General features: G+C 36.7%; 1 pseudogene; it reads right to left on the bottom strand.

The window, feature by feature from the left end:
• LOC127673527 (ensconsin-like) overlaps window positions 1-26,501 on the bottom strand; it is a 266,418-nt pseudogene that overhangs the window by 210,513 nt on the left and 29,404 nt on the right.

Here is a 26,501-nt window from a genome sequence, read left to right as displayed (position 1 = left end):
AAGGAAGTGTTATGCTCTGACCGCAGGCTCTCTGCAGACCACCAGAGAACACCAGGACTCCAACTCATATGCAAAAGTTAAGAGTCTTTATTCGACCTTGAGCTCAGACTTCTCCAACATCTTCAATATAAAGGATGGGTGTGGAAGGCCCCAAGATATTACATATTTGTGTATTTATTAGTTTCAGCAGAGTGAGGGCCTTTCCAACTTGGCACTTACATGACTGATCCTCATTTGATAGTTACTGATTCGTGCATTTCTATTGGTGAGTAATGATTTTAGCTAGGGTACTTTTCTCCTAAGAGCTGATTGGCTGTTACTCAGGGTGAAGTATCTGTTTGCTAGAGATAATGTATGGCTATTGCTAGGAATTACTTGGTTCTTGAAACAAGTTGAAAATTTTCTAGTAACTGAACTAACACTAAGGACAAACATAATATAAGATGGAGTCTGAATGGAAAATGGAGTTTGTGAACTTTAGTGTGGGCTCTTCATTCTGGAAGAGCCTTGGTTAAAATGATGTGCCATGTTGATTTGCCGCAAACTTCTATTCATAGTGTTCTGCATTATACCATTCCAATAACTTAAAACTTTGAAACAGTAATCCAAGCAACATCTTTAAGCTATTCACAAAGATGTGAATATCATACTGCCTTTAGTATAAAGGAAACACCAAAGTATAAATAAAAAATCAACTATTGAAGTAAAAATGGCAGACTTTTAAAATAACACATGTACATATTTTAAATTTGGCAAAAAAGCACGTTTTTGATGAAAAATTGAAACAATGAAGGAAGAAATGCTCCAAATCTGTTTCTGGGTGACTCTGGCCATTTCAAATAAAAGTTACCAAGAATTTACGTTTACCTCACAAAATGATTCTCTCAAACTATTTCCTTCTTGAATGCATGCTGCAGAGACAGAAATAGTTTATAGTGATATAGATTTCAAAGCAATCCATTTGTTAATTTCCTAACTGATAAAATTTACTAGCTCAGCATAGACTGGAATTACAATCTTAAAAACCACATGGAGTAGTAATATTTATTGTAAATCTAATGCATCCAAAAATAGAAAGTGGGATAGTAAATGTTTTGCTATCTTAATAAAGTTCAAATAATCATACATACGTAAAACATTTGTATAAAATATTCATACTACATTATCACTAACATACCCCTATATTGCATAATATCCATTTATATTATTTTAACATATTTTCTTTAAAATACAGTTAAAATATGTAAAAGTAAACTTTTTGCACTAGAAGAAGTTGTCATCTCAGGAGTTTACTACTGAATAAGCTCGCCTTTTTTTACTTTTTTAAAAACTCTGACAAGCTTGTTCAACTAAGCTCTTCTGGTTCAAACTCCTTTTCATGCTGACTGATTCAAACTGCCTTCTTTGTGCTACTCACTGAAGTGCTCTTTTGGGCTCAAACTGTCAATTTGTTTAATCTTCTGGCTCCTTATTCTCTGGCTTCCATTTCTTCTAATGGCATGAATTGCACAAAATTCACAAATTGAATGGAACTCATGAATGAATGCAACTGAACTCAACTGCTCATCAGGAAAATGCACAGACTGAACTCAACTAAACCTCACTAAACTAAAGTGAATTGAACTGCACTCAACAGAAATGAACTATGCTTATCAATGCTCTGCTCTTAAACAGCCTTCCTTTCCGGTCTGTTCTGTGAGTTGGGAGTATCCCATTCTGACTCATTCTGCCAAATCTTTCTAGGATTCCTTACTTTATCTTCCCTTTGATTAGAATGTCATTGTTTCTAATCAACTAGAACATCCTTGTTTGGGATTAAAGATGTGCACTAAAGGTGTGTCTGTTTTCCAGGAACAATGATTAGAAGTGTGACATTCCAACCAATCACATAGACCTAGAAAGTCTTTTTGATATCATTCCTTTCCAGAGTAGCCATGATGCTGGATTAAAATTCCTGTTCAAAAATGAAACAAAAAGAAATAATTAATTGAATTTAAACCATGTAATTTAATTCAAGAAAATAATTTCACTTAACGTTATTTTGAGTATAAAATGGCATTAAGCTATTAATACCATATGCTATTTCTTAAAACAATTTTAAAGACAATCAACCATCCCTTAAGACAATATTTGGAGTGTCTCAAAGGGGATTCTGAACCCGTTCTCCAACTTCCCTAGTTTGGTTCCTGGGTCAAGTGTTAAGACTAGATTCCAAACGGCCAAATATCTTAGTCATGAACTGAAATCTTAACCCTGAAATGATTCTTCTTCATTTCTTCCTAATTGTTTTAGGTGGTTATACTAAATACCAATGATGAATAATTTCTAATTATACATTATCTGATATTTCATTATTAATAGACTGAGCAATTCTTTAATTTTAGGATTTATTATTTAAATGTTAGGTAACAGTAGTCATTATTAATTTATTTACCTAGAACATGCAAGGAATTTGTTAGTTGGTCAGAATTGAATTAAGTATTAAAATGTATTAAAATGTCTATGCATATTAAAGTATATTCAGTGCTAATTTTCAATCATTAATTTTAATTATGTAGTAAGTTATAAGTAAAGGAATTACTATAACTTAACTGTATTTTGATAATTTGATAAATGTTATGTGTCTCATGAATCCTGAGTTCTTACTGAGAAGGGCAAGATCCATTCAAAACTAATTCTTTAAAGAAATCATCTACAAGGTAATGTGAATTCAATATGTACAATATGATCACTGAAATAAAGCCAATTCTAATTAAACTGTATTTGTATAAGAACAACTTGGAAATAGAGTAACATGATTGAATATATGTGTTTATGTAACAGAGATAATAGTAATTTTATCTGTAATTCATGCAACAGTCCTTTAAATGTCAGGATAAAATCATTCCTTAGGAAAACACATTTTCCAACTACCTGTTAGGTGGAAATCACTCCATGCTCATGAGGAAAATTGAAAAATCTGTCGTCAATTTCTTTGATGCTTTTTTGTTTTTTGTTTTGTTTTTTTTGTTTGTTTGTTTGTTTGTTTTTGTCAGACAAAAATTCTTTAAATTAGGAGTTATGTGTTGTACTGGCTGGTTTTGTGTGTCAACTTGACAAAGGCTGGAGTTATCACAAAGAAAGGAGCTTCAGCTTGGGAATTGCCTCCAAGAGATCCAGCTGTGGGTCATTTTCTCAGCTGGTGCTCAATGGTGGAGGACTACTTGTGGGTGGTGCCATCCCTGGGCTGGTAGTCTTGGCTTCTATAAGAAAGCAGGCTGAGCAAGCCAGGGGAAGCAAGCCAGCAAAAAATATCCCTCCATGGTTTAGGCATCAACTCCTGCTTCCTGACCTGCTTGAGTTCCAGGCCTGACTTCCTTTAGTGATGAACAGCCATGTGGAAGTGGAAGTGGAATAAACCCTTTCCTCCCCAACTTGCTTCTTGGTCAAGATCTTTGTGAAGGAATAAAATCACTGACTAAGACACATATCTAATAAAATTACATGTAAATTACAAATCATGGGTGTTATTAGACAATTCAGAGCAAAATAAATTATAATCTAAGCTTGTTATCATATGTGTGTAAAATCACATACACACATACACAATAACAAAACAAAAATGCAACTTAATCATTGGCATTTTCATTTCAAGTAATTGTATATAATGTAATTTTTGTATTGTATATTTTAAATGACCTATAAAGAAAACTTTTCCACTATTAATTCCCTTAGGATAAGTAATTACATTTCTAAGTGTCTATTTTCAACTTCTATAATGATAGACTAAATTTGAAAAAGTCAAATTATCTTTGAAGTCAAACAGTTCCTGGAAAGTTTAATTTCATTCATTTATTTTCATGATATGTTCTTTATGACTGTATCAACACAGGTATTAAGAATATGTGAAATCCAATCACACTAATTGGAAGAATATCTGAATTTCTTGCTATTCTATTAATTACTACAAGATGGTGCTAGGAAAATGCCCCTTGGTACCTTGGATCATGCTAGCCAATCACTTTGCACTTATACCATGTATTATTCAGTTCTACAATATTTCATTAATAAAATTACTGGAAAATAAAAAACAAATTGGTTTGGGTTATTTGATTAAAACATTAATTTAATAGAATATTTGAACAATTTTTATTATTTTAGAAAATATAGTATTATATTTTTATAAGAAATAAAATGATTTTATAATAAAATATTTATTCTTACTTATCTAATAATTCTTTAAAAGTATTTTATTACGTAGTGAAAAACTACTCAATTTTAGAAAAAGTTGCAAGAGAAAGAAAGAAATTTACTATACTTTAATTTTTAATATATCTGAAATCTAAAAGAAGTATTAAATTGCTGTTTTTACCATAGTTCAGAAAGAAACTTACTATATTAATTTTTGAATATATCAAAAATATAATTATATAGCTGAATTTTCCAGTGAAGTAGTACTCTTCAAATATGTGTATGAGACTTAGAAGTTTCATTTTTTTATTGAGTTTTACAACTAAACTCATGATATTGGTACAGTGACAGGCAGGTGGATCAATGGAACAGGATTGAAGATCCAGAAATGAACCCACACACCTATGGCCACTTTATCCTAGACAAAGGAGCTGAAAACCTCCAATGTAAAAAAGATAGCCTTTTCAACACATGGTACTGGTTCAACTGGAGATCAGCATGCAGAACAATTTGAATTGATCCATCCTTATCTCCTTGTATTAAGTTCAATTTCAACTTCAAATGGATCACAGACCTTCACAGACTCTTCAGATACTCTGAAGCTAATAGAAAAGAAACTGGGGACGACCTTTGAGGACAATGGTACAGGGGGGAAATTTCCTGAACAGAACACCAATAGCGTATGCTCTAAGATCAAGAATAGACAAATGAGATCTCATAAAATTACAAAGTTTCTGTAAGGCAAAGGACACCATGAAAAGGACAAATTGGCAATCAACAAATTAGGAAAAGATCTTCACCAACCCTCCATCAAATAGAGGGTTAATATCCCATATATACAAAGAACTCAAGAAGTTAGATCGCAGAAAACCAAATAACCCTATTAAAAAATGGGGTACAGAGCTAAACAAAGAATTTTCACCTGAAGAACTTCGGAAGGCTGAGAAGCATCTTATAAAAGGCTCAACTTCATTAGTCATTAGAGAATTGCAAATCAAAACAACCCTGAGATTTCACCTTACAACAGTCAGAATGGCCAAGATTAACAATTCAGGAGACAGCAGGTGTTGGTGAGGATGTGGAGAAAGAGGAACACTCCTCCACTGCTGGTGGGGTTGCAAACTGGTACAACCACTCTGGAAATCAGTCTGGCGGTTCCTCAGAAAACTGGGCACATCACTTCCAGAGGATCCTGCTATAGCAATCCTGGGCATATACCCAGAGGATTCCCCAGCATGTAATAAGGATACGTGCTCCACTATGTTCATAGCAGCCCTATTTATAATAGCCAGAATCTGGAAAGAACCCATGTATCCCTTAACAGAAGAATGGATGCAAAAATGTGGTATATATACACAATGGAGTAATATTCAGCCATTAGAAACAATGAATTCAGGAAATTCTTAGACACATGGATGGAGTTGGAGAACATCATACTAAGTGAGTTACCCAGTCTCAAAAGATCAATCGTGGTATGCACTCACTAATAAGTGGATATTAGCCTAGAAATTTGGAATACCCAAAACATAATCCACACATCAAATGAGGTACAAGAAGAACTGATGAGTGGGCCCCTGGTTCTGGAAAGACTCAGTGTAGCAGTATAGGGCAAAACCAGAACAGGGAAGTGGGAAGGGGTGGATGGGAGAACAGGGGAAGGGAAGGGGGCTTATGTGACTTTCGGGGAGTGGGGTGCTAGAAAAGGGGAAATCATTTGAAATGTAAATAACAAATATATCGAATAAAAAAAGAAATTAAAAAAAGAATATATACTATTGATAAAAATTATCAATCACAAAATAATTCTAAATTTGCAAATATTGTAGTTAATTTTATGCATACTTTATTCATTTAATTAACATTATAAAATATTTCATTCTTTTTGATTGTCTGAAAATATGATAGCACTAAACTCTGAGAAGTTAGGAGAGGGGAGACCTTAATCAGAAAATAATATATGAAAATATATTTTCAATAAAGTTTTAAAAGGAAAGAAATATCATATGATAAGTCTTCAATACCGAGGTATTTAGAATGCTGTCAAGGGTGGAAGTACAGAATCTCTGTTGATGATAACCATATTTATGATATCTCCAATTATAAAGCAAAAATGTTTTTCATTCAATACTTTCACATTTCTATAATCTAACCTATCATTGTACCACTACTGAAATGTTTGTTTTCTTTCTTCGTATTTCATATAAGACATTCCAATCACAGTCTCCCCCTCAGTTTCTCGATCACAGTCCCCTCCACCTTTCAATTCACATCTTCTCAGTTTCACTTCAGAAGAGAACATACTTCCCAGGTTTACAGACTGTAAACAGTGTAAGAAGATATAATATGATTAGGCATGAACTCGCATAACAGAGCTGGACTAGGCAACTCAATAGGATAAAAAGGGCTCCATGAGCAGGCAAAATAGTTAGGGATATACCATGGCTAATGTGGTGGGTATTTCAAATTTCAAAATTTGGGGTTGGGGATTTAGCTCAGTGGTACAGTGCTTGCCTAGCAAGTGCAAGGCCCTGGGTTCAGTCCTCAGCTCTGTTAAAAAAAAATTGAGAGTACTTTTTAACTCATCAATACCAACTTGCATATAGCTTATAAATGCTAAGCACAGAAGAGCACTTGTGTTTTAAGTAGATAAATGTGGAATCATGTCTTGTGATACCTAAATGACATGTTACTCATGTGATATAATTTTCATGATTGAATAGTAGTAGAAAGAAAGCAATAGCAATTGGAAAGTTTGTTAGCTCTATAATTTATTATATTGAAAATAGAGATATTCTTGAGTCAAGATAAATTTAGGGAAAATAAAATGCAATTGAAGTTAAACCAGAGACCTGGGAAATGAGAATGGGGAAGATGGTTAAATAGACACAGAAATAGAAATAAATCATAATTTATATGCAAGTGACTAATCAGATTGTACTCTTAGACATGAACATTTCTGGAAAGCATAACTATGTGTTTGAGAAAAGGTTACTGGGTCATTTATTGGGGAGAGCTCTCACACAGCTCACAACTCTCCTTTAGTTGCTAGTTCTGGAAATAGGTAGGGCTTGGAATGTATTAAATGCTTTGGGAAGATAAATAATTTTACTACAATCTTTTGCCTGTTTCCTTGAATATTTGCCCCCAAAGAGCTTTCTACTATGCTTAACATTTTAGATCTGCTTTTTACAAAAATATTAAATATGCTAATCAAAGCCAATATTTGGGGTATAACAGTTCTTTAAGCAAAATTAAAATTATTTATTGTGGAAATAATAATACACATCATACACTTCTGTCTGAGATTATGATGAGCTACTGTATGATAGAAATACTTTCAAATAGTATATCTGATATAGCTATGTTTCAAGAACACGTACATACTTCATCCAGTAAGCTATCCAGTAAGATAATAACATGCTTGAGCAACTATTGATTAATATTTCACAAAAGCTAAATGGTTGGTAAGTCAGCATACAATGTAATCCAACATCATATATCAACACCATAATTAACATCTCTTGAAAGTGGTGAGATGATATTTTTAAGTGGTGCACAGCAAATAACAATTTTGACAATCACGTGCTAGGGAGAGTATAAAACAATTTAGACTCTTAAGCATTGAACACAATGCTATATAATTGTATAAACATCCTGGAGTATGTTTATCACAGTTTTTTTGTAAACTATACTATAAATGGAAACAAGACAACAGAAATGACTTTGCACAATAACTTGTGCCTTAATGATATTGCCCGGGACCAACTATCTAATATCTTCCAAGGGACCAATTCATAAACACATTTATATAGAAAACAGACTAAAGTCATGATCAGTAACCAAAGTGCACACAATTTTGATACATGCAGTAATTTAACGAAACTCTAATACATTATTCATGGTCAACAGATCTGATTTCATAGAGCTGTGTGCTGTATAATCCCTCTCTTATTATATTGATGAAGAAAAAAATGAAAATGAATATTTCAGAATAATTTATCAATGTTATATGTGGGGCAAAGGGTAACTGTGTAAGGGCTGTAAATTCTTTTTACAATGTAGTGATGTGTTCTAAAAACAAATTATGTTGATTGCATGAAAATATACCCATGATAAACTGTGTAAAGTGGGTTAAGTAAGTAGCACTGAGGTTAAAAATGTTGAAGAGATGTCTCAGTGGCTAACTGCACTTATAACTTTTGCAGAGGACTTGCAGGTTCAAACACACTACCTCTCATCAGGCAGTCTACAATGGCTGCAAAACCACTTCCCTGGAATCTGGTATCCTCCTCTTGCCTGCACATGCACCTTCATCCATGTGATGCTTGCCCATACACTCAGACACATACGGATACACATAAATTAATATAACATATACAAAATACTAATACTAATGCCAATACTATTAATATTAATAAATATAAAGCTTTTCAAGCCTAACGACATGTGTTCAGTTCCCTGAGCCTCCAAATGGAGTATTATCTATCTATAATACTACCCCCCTGCCACCATTTCAGAAGATAAACCAGGACAATTACTTGGAGGATAGTTGGCCTGTGTGGTGCTTTAAATAACTAAAACCTGTTTCCCATAAGCCCAGACATTTGAACATTTATTCCCTAGTTGGTTTTGTCATTTCTGAAGTTTTTAACCGATATGGTCTCGTCAGAAGAAGTACCGTCATGAGGACAAGATACAGGTAACTATGTTATCTCAGGGCTGAAAAGATGCTTCAGTGACAATCAGCACTAGTTATTCCCACAATATTATCTATTTCCTTCGTGACAGTTTGGTGGCTCACAGCTCTCTGTAACTAAAGTTCCATGTGAGACTGATACAAACTTGCCTCTTTGGGCGATGGATGAACGAACTCCACAAACACACACGCAGGACAAAACTTAAACATCCATACTCAAAATTAAATAAATCTAATTGTAAATAAATAGATATATTATGTGATCTCACAGGTACCTACTCTTTGGGCCACTCCTGAAACTTGTCTTCCTGCCATAATGAATTCCTATCCCCACTGAGTTGTAACCAAAATAAAAGTACATACAAAAGTCATTTTGCTCGTTGTGTTTTATCATTTAATAGAAAAGTACCCACTAGTGCCCTCAAGTCTCTATTTAGTCGCATACAAACAGATACCATGCTTTAATAACACTGAAAGGTGTTAATTGACTACTAGAAGTTGCCATTTGATTTCCACTTGCATGTGAAGGGATGCACCTGCACACACATGAAATGATAAGAAATAACATTCAAAAACTGTACAATCAAAAACAGGAGTGTCTTTAGATCATAATAATTTAAAACAAAAGTAAATACTAAAAGTAAGTGTGCTTCTTTAGAACAGGTATTTTCAATCATGTTGTAAAAAGTTATTTTCTGGATAGATGATATTATCCTGAATGATTCAAATGTTTCTAAGATGACATATTTTCATGAAAATTGTCTTGTAATCAATTTCTGCAATTTCAGAAGATACTGATCACATAGATATTAAGAGATTTAAAACTGAAAAGAGAAAAGCCATGATACCATGGATCTTCAAAGATGCCACCAATGATGATAAGGATATTGTTTCCATTCCTGTATTCTATGATCATTACAGAATTATTCCAATAGATAAAAACTGCAATAATTTCACTTACAGATTCATTGCTGTTTATCAACCTTACCATAAAAATATGGGAGTGATAATATGTCCTTTATTTTGTGTTGAAAATTTACTCTTTTCTTCTAATTTTTATATGAAAATGTGTTTAAGTATTTTCTAGTTTTCTGAGGATTTTAAAAACATGTGAAACCTGTTCCTTGACCACACGCATTTTTCTTTATTTCCAGTAATTGTTCATGGTTAAAGCAATGAATATAACTCCATATTATTTTCTCTACCATGCCTATATTACATATATGATCAAGAAATGTTCACAGTGCACTTAAATACCACATTTTTCCATGTAATACAACACACATTTCATTTTTATGTTTCAAAGATTTTGAGACAGTCCCTATGCAGCCCACACAGGCTTCAATCTCACTCATGTCTCAAAAGTAAAGGGATTAAACTTATATGTCATCATACTGGTTTATTTTCACACTTCAACAAAACGTGCACTAAGAGTAGATAATAGAAAATACCAAAATAGTTTGAATACAGTGGGTAATTTTTCGACTATGCTAAGTAATTTACAATTATTATACGTAAATGAACACATATAATTTTATATATGTATATATATATATATATATATATATATATATATATATATAAAACATTTCATAACTTTTATACTTAGGTGAACATTATACTTAAGAAAAATTTTTTAAAGTGAAGGAAATATAAGCTATTCATCAAGAGAGGATTCAAACAGACATTACCTATTCATCTTCTTAGAGGAAGGACATTGCACTGAGGGCCTTTGGAAGAAGGAGTAGAGGAAGGGAGAAACACAGTCCTTATGCTTCCAGTATGACTTTTCTGGTCAAGATACTCAGACATATATATGTACAAGAAGATACCAGACCCGAACTAAAGTGTGTAAAATATCCTCCCAGATGGAAAATTACAGATAATGTCACATCCTCTTTAAGACAGATGAAAGTTTTAAGAGGACTCACTACTCTAAATTATGAAGAAACTAAACTTAGTATTTTGTTTTATTTTAATAAAATGTGATACTATACATAACATTGAAAAAATTTCCAAAATTGAAATCTATAAAGCCTTAAAGTATTGTTGGACAATCATTAATATTACAGGGAAAAACAATGCATTTATAAATGACAATAGTTGATTTTGAAAATATCTATTTACAGATATTAGTTCCAGAAACCTAGGTATGTTTTTGAAAGCAGGTAGACCTACATTCAAGAAACCTTACAACTTAAATAAAAACTCAGTCTGCTACCTAACTTAGAATTCCTTAAATAGTTTGTCTCAGTCAGGGTTTCTATTCCTGTACAAATATGGCTAAGAAGCAAGTTGGGAAGGAAAGGGGTTTATTCAGCTTACACATCCACATTGCTGTTCATCACTAAAGGAAGTCAGGACTGGAACTCAAGCAGGTCAGGAAGTAGGAGCTGATGCAGAGGCCATGGAAGGATGCTTCTTACTGGCTTGCTTCTCCTGACTTGCTCAGCCTGCTCTCTTAGAGAACCTAAGACTACCAGCCCAGGGAAGGTACCATCCATAAGGGACACTCCCCACTTGGTCACGAATTTAAAAAAATGCCCCAGGGCTGGATCTCATGGATGCACTTCCCCAACTGAAGCTCCTTTCTCTGTGATAATGCCAGCCTGTGTCAAATTGACACACAAAACCAGCCAATACACAGTAATTCTTAGTTTAGATTATTGGAGTTTCTCTTTATCATATTAGAGTAACTATTTCACCAAATATTTATGATTTTAACTAAAGAGTCTTATAAGCCAGATTTTTGTCCCTGCCAATTCCCGAATATATGATTTCTGATTTAGGTCTAGATGTTTCCTTTCTCTCAGGCTATGGAATCTAATGTTAGGCCTGGACTAACTCAACAAAGCCCACAAAATTGTCCTCAAATCAGCCTGCCGGAAAGCTCTATGCCTTGCCATTTCAAATCCAAGGACCAAGGCTTTGTAATTTCAGTCAGTTGTCAACTGGTTTGATGTGGCATTAATTTATCAGGGAACACCTGATACTGAGTTATAGTGATGTACACATTAATGTTGAATGTACAACCCATCCAGTATTATAGCAATTCTACCTTCTCAAAACAACCAAAATGTCTAAGTTTGTTTAAATTATTCTTATAATTGGGAAATAAAATTCTGTCTGAAGCACTATTAGGTACAAAATTTCAGGAAGAATTCAACAGTTTAAATAAGGATTTCAATTTTATAGTAGGAGGGACTTATGTTCCTGATTTCTTAGTATTTCTGTAAAAGCCTTGAGAACTGAGCCCAGGAATCATTCTTTTTTACATTTATTTAATTTAATTTATTGATATATTTATTTACATTTCAAATGATTTCCCCTTTTCAGGACCCCAACTCCCCGATAGTCCGATCAGTCCCCTTCCCTCCCCCTGTTTTCCCACCCAACCATTCCCAATTCCCTGTTCTGATTTTGCTCTATACTGCTTCACTGAGTCTTTCCAGAACAAGGGGCCACTCCTCCGTTCTTCATGTCTCTCATTTGATGTGTGCATTATGTTTTGGGTATTCCAGTTTTCTAGTTTAATATCCACTTATTAGTGAGTGCATACCATGATTCATCTTTTGAGTCTGGGTTACCTCACTCTGTATGATGTTCTCCAGCTCCATCCATTTGCCTAAGAATTTCATGAATTCATTGTTTCTAATGGCTAAATAGTATTCCATGGTGTATATATACCACATTTTTGGCATCCACTCTTCTGTTGAGGGATACCTGGGTTCTTTCCAACTTCTGGCAATTATAAATAGGGCTGCTATGAACATAGTGAAACATGTATCCTTATTACATGCTGGGGAATCTTTTGGGTATATGCCCAGGAGTGGTATAGCAGGATCTTCTGGAAGTGAGGTGCCCAGTTTTCAGAGGAACCACCAGACTGATTTCCAGAGTGGTTGTACCAATTTGCAACTTCACCAGCAGTGGAGGAGTGTTCCTCTTTCTCCACATCCTCCTCAACACCTGCTCTCTCCTGAATTTTTAATCTTAACCATTCTGACTGGTGTAAGGTGAACTCTCAGGGTTGTTTTGATTTGCATTTTGCTAATGACTAATGAAGTTGAGCATTTTTTAAGATGTTTCTCCGCCATCCGAAGTTCTTCAGGTGAAAATTCTTTGTTTGACTCTGTACCCCATTTTTAATAGGGTTGTTTGGTTTTCTGGAGTCTAACTTCTTGAGTTCTCTCTATATATTGGATATTAGCCCTCTATCTGATGTAGGATTGGTGGAGATCTTTTCCCAATTTGATGGTTGCCGATTTGTCCTTTTGATTGTGTCCATTGCCTTACAGAAACTTTGTAATTTTATGAGGTCCCATTTGTCAATTCATGATCTTAGAGCATACACTATTGGTGTTCTGTTCAGAAACTTTCTCCCTGTACCGATGTCCTTAAGGGTCTTTCCCAGTTTCTTTTCTATTAGCTTCAGAGTGTCTGGCTTTATGTGGAGGTCCTTGATCCATTTGGTTATGAGCTTAGTACAAGGAGACAAGGATGGATCAATTCACATTCTTCTGCATGCTGACCTCCAGTTGAACCAGCACCATTTGTTGAAAAGGTTATTTTTTTTCCTTTGGATGTTTTCAGCCCCTTTGTCAAGAATCAAGTGGCCATAGGTGTGTGGGTTCATTTCTGGATCTTCAATCCTGTTCCATTGATCTGCTTGCCTGTCACTGTACAAATACCATGCAGTTTTTAACACTATTGCTCTGTAGTATTGCTTGAGGTCAGGGATACTGACTCCCCCAGAATTTCTTTTGTTGCTGACAATAGTTTTAGATATCCTGGGTTTTTTGTTATTCCAGATGAATTTGAGAATTGCTCTTTCTAACTCTGTGAAGAATTGAGTTGGGATTTTGATGGGTATTGCATTGCATCTTTATATTGCTTTTGGCAAAATGGCCATTTTAACTATATTGATCGTGCTGATCCATGAGCATGGGAGGTTTTCCCATTTTTTGAGATCTTCTTCCATTTCTTTCTTCAGAGTCTTGAAGTTCTTGTCATACAGATCTTTCACCTGTTTGGTAAGAGTCACCCCAAGGTACTTTCTACTGTTTATGGCTATTGTGAAGGGCGTCATTTCCCTAATTTCTTTCTCAGCCTGCTTATCCTTTGAGTATAGGAAGGCCCCTGATTTGGTTGAGTTGATTTTATAACCTGCCACTTTGCTGAAGTTGTTTATCATCTGTAGGAGTTCTCTAGTGGAGTTTTTTGGGTCGCTTAGGTAGACTAATACAAAAGCCTTACTGAACACAACTGGAGAATCTGGAGGAAATGGATAATTTCCTAGACAGATACCAAATACCAAAATTAAATCAGGACCAAATAGATCATCTAAACAGTCCCATAACCCCTAAAGAAATAGAAGGATTCATAGAAAGTCTTCCAACCAAAAAAAGCACAGGACCAGATGGTTTCAGTACAGAATTCTATCAGACCTTCAAAGAAGACCTAACACCAATACTCTTCAAACTATTCCAGAAAATAGAAACAGAAGGAACCCTACCCAATTCCTTCTATGAAGCCACAATTACGCTGATACCAAAACCACACAAAGATCCAACAAAGAAAGAAAACTTCAGACCAATCTCCCTTATGAACATCGATGCAAAAATACTCAATAAAATTCTTGTCAACCGAATCCAAGATTATATCAAAATGATCATCCACCATGATCAAGTAGGCTTTATCTCAGGGATGCAGGGTTGGTTCAATATACGGAAATCCATCAATGCAATCCACTACATAAACAAACTGAAAGAAAAAAAAAACACATGGTCATTTCATTGGATGCTGAAAAAGCATTTGACAAAATTAAGCATCCTTTCATGCTTAAAGTCTTGGAAAGAACAGGAATTCAAGGCCCATACCTAAACATCGTTAAAGCAATATACAGCCAACCGGTAGCCAGCATCAAACTAAATGGAGAGAAACTTGAAGCAATCCCACTAAAATCAGGGACTAGACAGGGCTGTCCACTTTCTCCTTATGTTTTCAATATTGTACTTGAGGTTCTAGCTCGGGCAATTAGACAACATAAGGAGGTCAAAGGGATACAAATTGGAAAGGAAGAAATCAAACTATCATTATTTGCAGATGACATGATAGTCTACCTAAGCGACCCAAAAAAACTCAACTAGAGAACTCCTACAGGAATCATTCTTAAGGGTTATAAAGAAGTAAATGTCCTGTTCAGGAATTAACTTCCTAAATTGTCATAGAACAAGGGAGATTAATGACTATTGAAATCCTGGAAAAGACTTCCATAGTTATATTATCAAAAGGTCAGTTTTTGAATTTTTTAAATGACAATCACATCATTTTTTCCAGTTTCTTCATACCATTTTCTTAGATTCTAAAACATCTTTTCTTCTTTGAAAAACATGATTCCATTTCCCCTTATATTTTCATTAATATCAATATTCCTTAGCAAATCCTTCTTGCTAATTATTTTGCTTGAAACAAACATAACAAGCACAATGAAGACATTAATATTTCACACTCTTTAAAAAGCATGGAGAGTTTTAGTGGATATGAAGCAATCTTTGGTCTTAAACCAAGCACTGACTCAGTGACCTCAGACAAATTACTTAACCCCTTTTAAAAGCTCTTTCCTGTCTTTGGAAATTGAAAAATGGTTCCTATCATTCCAGTTTATTCCACTGGTCTGTTCAGATAAAACAGTGGAATGTACTATTTTATCTCTTATAAAATGTGTTCACAAAACACATTGTTGTTAATCAAAGTATCATAGTATACAGTCCTAATTTGTTCTCTGAATTTAGCATTTTGATGTTTCTCATGGCTTCTAATTGTACAACACTATTTTCATAAAATAGATTTACAGACATGCATACACACAAAGACATAAACACACAAATGCTCACACTCTCACAGACACAGGGAAACACATATATTTAACAATATATCAAATCACCTGAACCAAGGTTTCATATATTGTGTCAGAAAACTATCCTTTATCTTCAGAATTTCTCTTAGCTTTCAGAAAAAATAACTTCACTTTCTAATTAGATTTCTGGAATTTTCTTTTTAGGTGGAATCTTGGAGAGGAGAGGAGAGGAGAGGAGAGGAGAGGAGAGGAGAGGAGAGGAGAGGAGAGGAGAGGAGAGGAGAGGAGAGGAGAGGAGAGGAGAGAATAGTCAGGATATGAAGAAATAAAGAGGAGATTGCTAAGAGCATAGTGTAGAAGAGTGGCAAAATAGATGACAGGAGAAGAGAGGTGAGGAAAGGTGAAGGAGGGAGGGGAGGTGACCATTGATTAGTAGAAGGGGAAAGAAAGGAAGAAAGTAAAGAAGGGAGAGGAGGGGAAAAGAGAATCAAAGAGGGGGAACAGAGAGAGAAGAGAAAGAGGGATGTTTATTAAAAAAGAAGAGAAGAGAGTCTCAGGAAAAACTATAATCTCTAATTCACAGAGGTGAACTATTCTTAAAATCGGTGTTGTCTTTGAATGTGTATCCTATTTCTAAGGTGACTCTAAATTAAGCATCCATTACTATATTATTGATCATGCTCCTAATGACCTGATTCTATTTTCTTTCAATGAGGGAATGAACCATCAATCCATGTAGAGTGTGAGCTCATTTCATACTGAAGCCATTAACAATTCCATCCAATGAAATATAAATATCCATATATTTTCTTCAAAATATTACATAAAGTTACCCCAAGTCTAGTGGCTGTGAGTTATTATTTCTAAGGTTTTAATTTTGTAAATATACTGGATTTCAATTTAAATACTCAACGTTCACAAAAACATGTCATATCTTCTTCCATTTTCTTTTTATTATCCTTTCATTAACATGTAAATTTTTATATATTATGAAATAATTTCCATGTTATATCATTACAAATATCTTCTTTTAATCTAAATTTTCCCTTTTTTGTACTTACAGTTTTTTGTGAGAATCAAATCTCAGTAACCTACAGTTTTCATATATAATATTTTAAAAAGATTTATCTTTAGTTTCATTTGTGTTTATATTGTGTGTGTGTGTGTGTGTGTGTGTGTGTGTTTATGTGGCAATGTTGTAGGTGCTCCTGGGAAGAATTTCATTGAATCCTGTGTTGTTAGAGTTATTGGACTTTGGGATTATTCCTTTCAGGTACCTCAATCTGGGACCTAGCTATGGGTTTTCTAGAAGAACAGTAAGTACTCTTAGAGTTGGTGCACATACAAACTTGCACAGCTTCTATGGAAATCAGCAAGGCAGCTTTTCTGAAATGAAGACAATGAGAGACAGAAAGGGAATGGATCCAGATTTGGGAGTGGGGTAGGGAGGAATGGAGACAAAGAGGGAGTGAAAACCATAATCATGATGCATTATTTTAGAAAATAATTTACTTTCAATAAAAGGACACAGGTACATATGCAGATACACACACACACGCACACACACACACACACACACACACACAAGAACTGAGTTCTGCTGCAACACAGTTTATTTTTTCATGTCAGTCTTAAAGATACGTTCTCAAGCTCAAACTTGTGCTTTTGCCTTTTCTGATTGATTCTAAAATGGATAAGATTATCTGTAATACGTTTTAAAATATGGTGCAGTGCACAAACGTTCCCATTTTCCTGCTTCTCTGTTAAAAAACTGATGATTGAATATACAATCAAAGTAACTGGAAAATAGCTAATTGTCCACTGTGTCTGTTTTAATACAGTATATGTCAGCCAAAACTGGAAGGCATTTTTTCCCAATTCATTGCATGTTGGTTGCATTTTTCTTCTTCATGTAAGATTATCAGATTTTCATGAATGATTTATATGTATTGAGGTCATTATATGATACTTATATTAATATAGTACATATTGTTAATTTAATTGATTTAATTTTAGGCTTGGATAAGACTGTCCTTATAGAGTCATGTGTTTGAATACTTGACCCAAAGGAAGTGGCGGTGTTAGAAGGTGTGGTTTTGACAGAGTGAGTGTGGCCTTGTTGGAGGAAGTATGAAATTGTGGAGCTGGAAATTGAGGTCTCATATGCTCAAGATAGGCCTATTGTGGGAGTCTTATTTTGGCTGCCTGCAGATTAAGATGTAAAACTCTCAGCTCCTACTCCAGCATCATTTCTGTTTACATACTGCCACATATTCCATCAGGATTATAATGGACCAAACTTCTGAAACTATAAACTAACCTCAATTAAATGTTTTCTTTTATAGTAGATTCCATAATCATACTGTCTCTTTGCAAAAATAAAACCCTATATAGACAGAAGTTGATTCCAAGGACTGGTATATTGCTGTGATATACATGATGATTCTTTTGTGTGGAAGAATGCGGAGTTTGGAACTCTGGATTAGAAAAACATTTGAATGGTCTAAGTAGGATTTCATGGGTCAAACTAGTAGGAAGATGGAAAAAAGTGAAGACAGAGCATAATAATTTCACTTTCTATTCTAAGAAATAGAAAACTTAGACGATACAAAGAATGTCCTAAGGTTTTATGCTTTAGTTTTCATGGCCAACATGTACCATGAAGAGGGGAAATATAGGAGAAAATGTCCATTAAAACCTGATACTTCCAGTTTGAGCAGCAACAATACACTTCTCAAGCATTCATTGCTGGTTTCTACCTTATGAATTTCTTAAAAATTATTTGCAAACAATTATATCATTATATACAGATTCAGAGGAATTTCTTTTTCTATATTGAACCCCAGCAGGTGAGAACAATAAACCTGCCACAAGTAGTATGTATTTCCTTCAAATTCCAATTATGATACTGCTTATATAACATGCACGTACTGCAATATGCAAATAACGTTAAATATCTATAACATCTATAATGACATAACAGAATTGTTATAGATATATAATTAAAAACTATTTTACCCTATCATTACATTTTCCAAAAACTTAGCTCTAAAAAATGTTTATATAGGAAAGGGCAGAGCTCGGCAGCGGTGGCAGCAACAGCAGCAGCAGCTGGTCCAGCAAAAGGGCCATCAGCAGTGGAACAAAAGTGACAGGGCAGACCTTGCACCCATGACCATTGACCTTCGCTGGCCAGCCGGGCTGCAAGCAGTGGCAGATTTACAGCCCCTTTCAATGCACAGAAGCCACAACAGAACTCTGCCTCCCACCAGTCAGTTAAGAGAGACTTTTCGCCATCTTGCATCTCAGGCACCAGAGAAATCAGACAGACTGAGGTACACAAATATAACCAGAGGCCAACATCACGGGGGTCTAAGCCCGATGGGTGTTGGCCTGCACCCAGGCCCTGGGCTGTTCGGGGGGAGGGGGTGCATTGGTGTGCCAATTGGCTCGCACTGCCATTTTGACTATGGGATGACAGAGAGTTCTAGAAGGCAGAGTCGGCTAAGAGTCATAGCCCAAGGCAAACATAGCGGGGGGGGGGGGGGGGTCTAAGCCCGACAAGCCTTGGACTGGCTCCGGGCCCTGGGCTGCTCGTGGGGGGGAGGGGGGCCATCTGTGTGCCATCCTGGCCAGGAGGTTTTTAGCCTAGCAGACTCTCCCAGTACTTTCAGGGAGCATGCCCACGCAACCATCCTGGCTACCTGACAGAACCAATTTACAGTCATAGCCCAAGGGGAACTTTGCTTGGGCCTTAGGCTGCCAGGCTTTTGCCTAGACTCAGGGCCTCAGCAGCTAGGCTAGCCTTGTGTGCACCAACTTGGTGGGAGATAGGCTATCCAGCAGAGAGACCAGCACTCTGAAAAGGTCCCCGCAGCATACAACACCAGCACTCTCTGAAGGAGCAAATGGGCACCTCCTGGTTCACACAGACAATCTGGAGCAAGGCACATTAGAGCTCCGCGGGCACCCAAGAGGAGGACAGGACATCAGCAAGCTGTAACAGGGGAAACCCAGCCATCCAATGTTGCAGAAATAGCCCTACAGCCTCACAGGAGGCAGAAAAACCAGCCAGAGACACAACCAACTAATGCCAGAAATAACAAGATGGCAAAGGGCAAATGCGGGAAAAGAAATCTAGGCAATATGGCAGCATCTGAACCAAACTCTCCAACATCATCAGCAAGTCCTGGTTACACAAACACACCAGAAAAACAAGATTTGGATTTAAAATCACTGTTCATGATGCTGCTGGAAGAACACAAAAAGGACATGAATGAATGAATCTCTTAAAGAAATACAGGGGAACATGAATAAGCTAGAAACCCGATTAATGGAAACACAAAAATCACTTAAAGAAATTCAGGAGAATAAGGCTCAAGAGATAGAAGCTAATAAAGAGGAAACACACACACACACACACACACACACACACACAAAACTTAAAGAAATACAGGAGAAAGTGAATCAAACACCAGAAGCCATGAAAGAGGAAACACAAAAATCTCTTAAAGTATTACAAGAAAACACAAAACAAGCAAGTGAAGGAGCTAAGCAAAACCATCCAGGATCTAAAGTCAGAAAAAGAAACAATTAAGAAATCACAAATGGAGACAACTTTGGAGATAGAAAACCTTGAGAAGAAATCAGTGGCCATAGATGCAAATATCAACAAGAGAATACAAGAGTTTGAAGAAAGAATCTCAGATGCCGAAGATACCATAGAAACCATTGACTCAACAGTCAAAGAGAATGCGAAATGCAAAAAGCTAGTATCCCAGAACATCCAGGAAATCCAGGACACAATGAGAAGACCAAATCTAAGGATTATAGGTATAGATGAGAGTAAAGATTTACAGATGAAAGTGCCAGCAAATATCTTCAACAAAATTATGGAAGAAAACTTCCCCAACTTAAAGAGAGAGATGCCCATGAATGTACAAGAAGCCTACAGAACTCCAAACAGACTGAACCTGAGCAGAAATACCTCTCGTCACAAAATAATCAAAACCCCAAATGCACTAAACAAAGAAAGAATATTAAAGACAGCAAGAGAAAAAGGCCAAGTAACATATAAATGAAGACCTATCAGAATCACACCAGACTTCTCACCAGAGACCATGAAAGCTAGAAGATCCTGGGCAGATCTCATGAAGACTCTAAGAGAACACAAATGTCAGCCAAGACTACTATACCCAGCAAAACTCTCAATCACAAGAGATGGAGAAACCAAGATTCACATCATATTTTTCATTTTTAGTCCATCATTACTACCCAGTACTGCCTCACTAAATGAATTATGATTGTGATTTTCCACAACAAAAACTTCGAAGACGTAGTTTATCCTGTTGACTCTCTTCTGCCCTTAGAAACTACCATCCTTAACATGCAAAACAGAATATTCCAAAATTTTTAATTTGACAACACTGTTCTTTGGAGTATTCCTGAAGGCAGTGTGTGAGTATCCTAGCAAACAGAGCCAAGAACCCTTGAGTTTATGCATTTGCCAAATAACTGTATTACTCGGAGCAAGTAATCCAGGCTCCCCAGGCTCTTATCTTAGCCAGTAAAATGAGAATAGTTACTATGGAGAATAATGCCAAGCTAACAATTATTTTATTCTGCTCTTTCTTCGCACCATGCTCTGCCAGGAGCTTTTCATTAAGAATATTGTTTAATTATAGAAACAAGCCCAAGAGATGGGTTGATTGTTACATTGTTGCAAGTGAAGAAATTGAGACCAAAAGTTAAGTCACTGTGATTAAGGAGTAGTAAAAGTTGGTGCAGGCTCCAGTGCCTATCTAGAACCTCTCTGACTTGCTCATGTGGAAACAATTATCAGCAGCCAATGGGACATAGTAAGTGGCAGTGCCCTGTGTAATGGACAAGTCAGAGAAACTAAGGCACACACAAGTAAAACAGAGAGGACTCAGAAATGACAACAGGGATGGCTAGAAGAAAATCGAGTTCAAAGGAACTGATGTTAACACCAACACTTGCAACTAAGTAATGTGTGTATTCCTTCCCAGGTAAGTACTGACTCATAAAGTACTGTCAGGACTTATTTTTCATGGATGTTTCGCAAGCAATTAGATGAGAGAGGAAAAGAAAGCAGCTAATACACTTGAAGGTAAATGGTTTACAATTTGCAACAGAAAAACTCCTTTGTCTCCAGCTCCCAGAAGTCATACCAGGGTTTCAGAGAACTCACTTGAAAGCATTCACACCTGTTTTGCTCTTTGAGTAGGTCTTTTACTTCCTGAAATGGGCTAATTGCCCTCTGGTGCTTTTTGTACTCAAGGACTTTAACCTTGTTTCCTACAAAGAGCAAACTCACTTAGGGCTAAGAGGTTTGTTTTGAGGTGTGTTGTGTTTTCCCTTACAAGTCTACTAAGGTGTTTCCCTATGGAGAAAGGAATTCTACAGTATGTATCAGCCACTTATCATAGGCTGTTCTTCCTTCATTAAAATGATAAGATCAAACAGCTGCCGCGCATTTGCAGGTCATGCTGTTCCCATGTGTCATATAATGTCACCCAGGTGATTTCAAGCTATGCATCACACTACAGAGATTTGGTGGCACAAGTGAGCCTCGGGTCTGCACCAATGACATGATTCTGTCAGTGTGATAGGTCCCTGCGTAACTTGACTCCCAACAAAGCATGCATTTGCCATATGGTGCACTCAAAGACGTTAAGACATGGTGTCCCACTCTGTTAAACACCTCGGAAAACCTGTGGTTCTTTATTGTACCAGTTTAGAGGAAGAGAGTGGGCTTGGGCATCTGGGAACATTTTTATTTCCTGGGCAAGCCTGGGCAGGATGTTCTTCATGTTGAGATTTTTGTAGGTAGTCACAGCCTTGAGCATCTTGGCCTCACATAGTCCCCAGAAGTGGCTGCATTTGTTCCCTCCTTGTCTCAGTCTGTTTCCTTAACCAGTTGCTTGTTGAACATGATATCCTTAATAGGAGCACAAGAATGCAGCAACTTCAAAGGAGAAAAGTGTGAGGAATCCCAGAATCTACTCTCCCTGGCTCTTTGTGCATTCTCTTGGAGAAATGCATCTTTTGAGCGTGCAGCAGGCATGAATACCTTCTTACTTTCTATAGCATAGCAAAGTGAAAATACCCTTTATTCTCAGGTATAAAATTAAAAGTGCAACATTTAAAAAATATTTATTTTATTTTTGTATGAATCACACACACACACACACACACACACACACACACACACAAACACCTGAGCATCATGCATGACTGCAGGGCATCAGTTCTCCTACAGCTGGAATTCCATGCAGTTCTGAGCTGCCCTGGTATAGGTGGTGGGAACTGAACTCTGGTCCTCTGCAAGAGCCCCAAATGCTCTTATCTGCTGAGCCATTTCTCCAGCCTCTAAAGTGAAACATGAGTAATGTTTTTGATATTAGCTTTGAGACCATGAGGAAAATATCACACATCATTCTGCCATGACTACACAAGCACATCCCTAGACAACTCTTCTAAACAAGCGAAATTAATTTCTCATAGCTCTTGAGACTGGAGCTAGAATTTCCAAGAAGATACCAGTAGATCTGGTGAAAGCTCACTCTATAATGCAGCGCCCACCACTTTCTCAGTCTCTTCTTTTGGTAAATGGTAAAAGGGATCTCTTTGGGGTCTTTAAAAAGTAGGGACATTGATAGCACCCGTGCTGCTTAGCCTGGATAACCTAACCAGTTCCCCAAAGCCCCACTTTCAAATTTCAACATTGAGCATTCAAATTTAGCATGTGGATGGGAGCACATTTGGCACCACAGGATAAGAGGGGAAACTAGGCACTGGGGGTTCATAAATATAAATAAGTTAGTTCACAAGCATAGGCAACCTGTTTTTAATTTTCAAGTTCATTAAGTGAACAAGCACTTCCCTACTGAACCCTTACAGCTTTGTTGAGATGGAGATCTTTTTAATTTCTAAAACTCAAAGGGATCTACCTCCTACAATTGTAATAAAAAACATGTTCCATGCCTCTGAAGACTTCCATATTCCTTCTAAATGCCAGTTTCCACCCAGATACATGTCTGTTGTCAAGAATGGTCAGTGGCATGAACACTACAGTGATGTATAGAACTTCATACCATAAGAATATTGCTGGGCTGGTGAGATGGCTCAGTGGTTAAGAGCACTGATTGCTCTTCTGAAGGTCATGAGTTCAAATCCCAGCAACCACATAGTGGCTCAAAACCATCTGTAATGAGATCTGATACCCTCTCCTGGAGTGTCTGAAGACAGCTACAGTGTACTTACATATAATAAATAATAATAAAAAGAAAAAAAAAAGAATATTGCTAAGGGGCTGGAGAGTTGGCTCAGCAGTTAAGAGTACTGGCTGCTCTTCCAGAAGTCCTGAGTTCAATTCCAGAAACCACATGGTGGCTCGAAACCATCCGTAATGGGATCTATAATGAGATCTGTAATGGGACGGATCTGTAATGGCATCCAATGCCCCCTTCTGGTGTGTCTGAAGATAGCAAAAATGTACTCATATAAATAAAAAATATAAAAATAAGATTCGTGTTTATATGCAAAATATTGCTAAAAACATAGCATAAGCTGATACTCAGTAAATGTCACACAAGTAGAGTAATGTCATTAATCCAAATGACAAAGCAGACACAGAGCAGTCATATCTAATGACATAAAAGGACAAACTAGTTTCTGGCATGGAAGATGATTAGATGTGGCAGGTGAACTTGGTGCATTTGGGAAAACAGCTAAGAGAGACCAGGGCTGGCCACTAATTATCAAATTACTTAAGTAGGTGAATGTGTGTGTGTGTGTGTGTGTGTGTGTGTGTGTGTGTACATATACAGATGTGTATACATACACATGGAGACTGAGTGTTGTTCTTCAGAAGCTGTCTACCTTGTTTGTGGAGATAGGATTTCTTCCTGGGACCTGGGCTCACTGGTTAAGTCAGGTTGCCTTGCCACAAGCCCAGAGAGAGAGAACCTCACACTTGGATTTCACATGCCTTCTGGGGATTTGAACCCGGATCCTCATGCTTGCACGGCGAGCACTTTACTGAGAAAGCTATCGCCCTACTTCGTGTTTTCCTTTCTCAAGTATTTTTCTTATCTTTTAAAAAGATTGTTCCTCCTGTTTTTAATTATTTTTGTATCATTGAAGCAAGCAAATGGACAGTGAGTGGTTCCTTATCTTTACCATTTTATCCCACAATGCTCTCTGGCCCAGCTCTATGTCATGTATTGGTCCATGGCCATGCCCAAGCGTGCACCTGCCTGCTCCCTGGGCTGAAGGTGCGATAATCTCACTGGCCTCCACTTCTATTCTATCCAGCTCCTTCAAACCTGTACTCAAACCTCACTCAGAGTCAGGGCACATCATCCACTTGGACATAAATAGACCGATGACATCTCCTGCTGAAGACTGGACCACTTTCTCAGTGAGCTTCAGATGTCATCCAGGTGCCTTCCCAGGGTTTGAGAGATTAGAAGGATTTAACATCTTCCAGCACCGTCTTGGTCAGGCCCTTTTCATCATATTTCCAGCAGCATCTGAGTTTTGACAGCTGCAAGAGCCCTGCCTTCTTGGATGGCTTTTCCCATCCAAGCCCAGCTTTCTCCTTAAATCCATTTCCAAGGATGTTCTGTGACTCACAATTATAACATACACCCTTTTCTAGTCTGGTTGGCATTATATAAAAATGTGCCTATTTGTTTAATTAATTACCTACCTAATTAATTACCTAACTAACCAACTAACTAACTTGGCAGTGCTATCCTTATTTCCACTGGACAGAGGCTATATAAGGGTAAGCACCCTTCTGATAAGCCACCTTTAGATGTCCACAGAGTAAGCCCCTGGCATTAGCTCTTGGCATGAAATGAGAGATTTTGTTCCTTGGTGGTTTAGAAGACAGGAGTTAAAATCAAGATGTTGACCAGGCTGTACTCCTGCAGGAAGCCGCCAGAGCAATGTATGTCCACCTTCCCCTAACTTCTGGAAGTCCTGAGGAGTTTCAGACTTGCATGCAGATGCGTCCTCGTAGCCTTGGACACCATGTCACACATTTCCTTCTCTGTGCTGCTCTCTCTTCACATGGCCGTGTTTTATGAAGACACTTGGCATGTGGAAGCCCAAGCTGATCCTGAGTGACCTGTCTTAGTAGACTTTGTGCACTATATCAATGATGTGATCCAAGTGGGATCTCATCCAGAGATATCTCGGGTCAGAGTATCAATGGATCTAGGGAGGGGAAGGACACATTTCAAATTCTAGTGCCAATAATTAAGTTAAACGACTAAATTAAATGTAAGGCAACAGTATTTTTCATTCCTTCAGATGGAAGTGACCAGAGTGTGTGCTATATGAAAGTCAATGAGCTCAAGTGAAGGGGAAATTGGTAGAAGTGCATAGGTTTGCTGTGGTTTCAAATGAATAGCTCTTCAATTTAAAAGAAACCAGAATAAACTCAAACACAGTGTTCTAGGAGTCCTCACCTTTGCAGTTACCTCACTGAGAAATGTGTTTCTCAAGTACATCTCCCATGTGCATTCTTCAGGGTCAGATGTGGAGAGAAATGAAAGTCAGTATTGTGACAGAAAATGAAAGCGACTCCTGCTATATACATGGCGTGGTGGGTTTTATATTATTATTATTATTATTATTTAATTAATATTATTATTGTTAGTATTATTGTGTTGACCAGGTCAGTATCAATTCATAGTAACACTCAAATTATGTTATATAGCAGTCCGATAGAATATACATGCA

Source organism: Apodemus sylvaticus, chromosome 23, assembly GCF_947179515.1.
Source record: "Apodemus sylvaticus chromosome 23, mApoSyl1.1, whole genome shotgun sequence".
In the NCBI taxonomy this organism is placed as follows: domain Eukaryota; kingdom Metazoa; phylum Chordata; class Mammalia; order Rodentia; family Muridae; genus Apodemus; species Apodemus sylvaticus.
The sequence above is the reverse complement of the archived record's forward strand: the minus strand, read 5'-3'. Positions and strand labels throughout refer to the sequence as shown.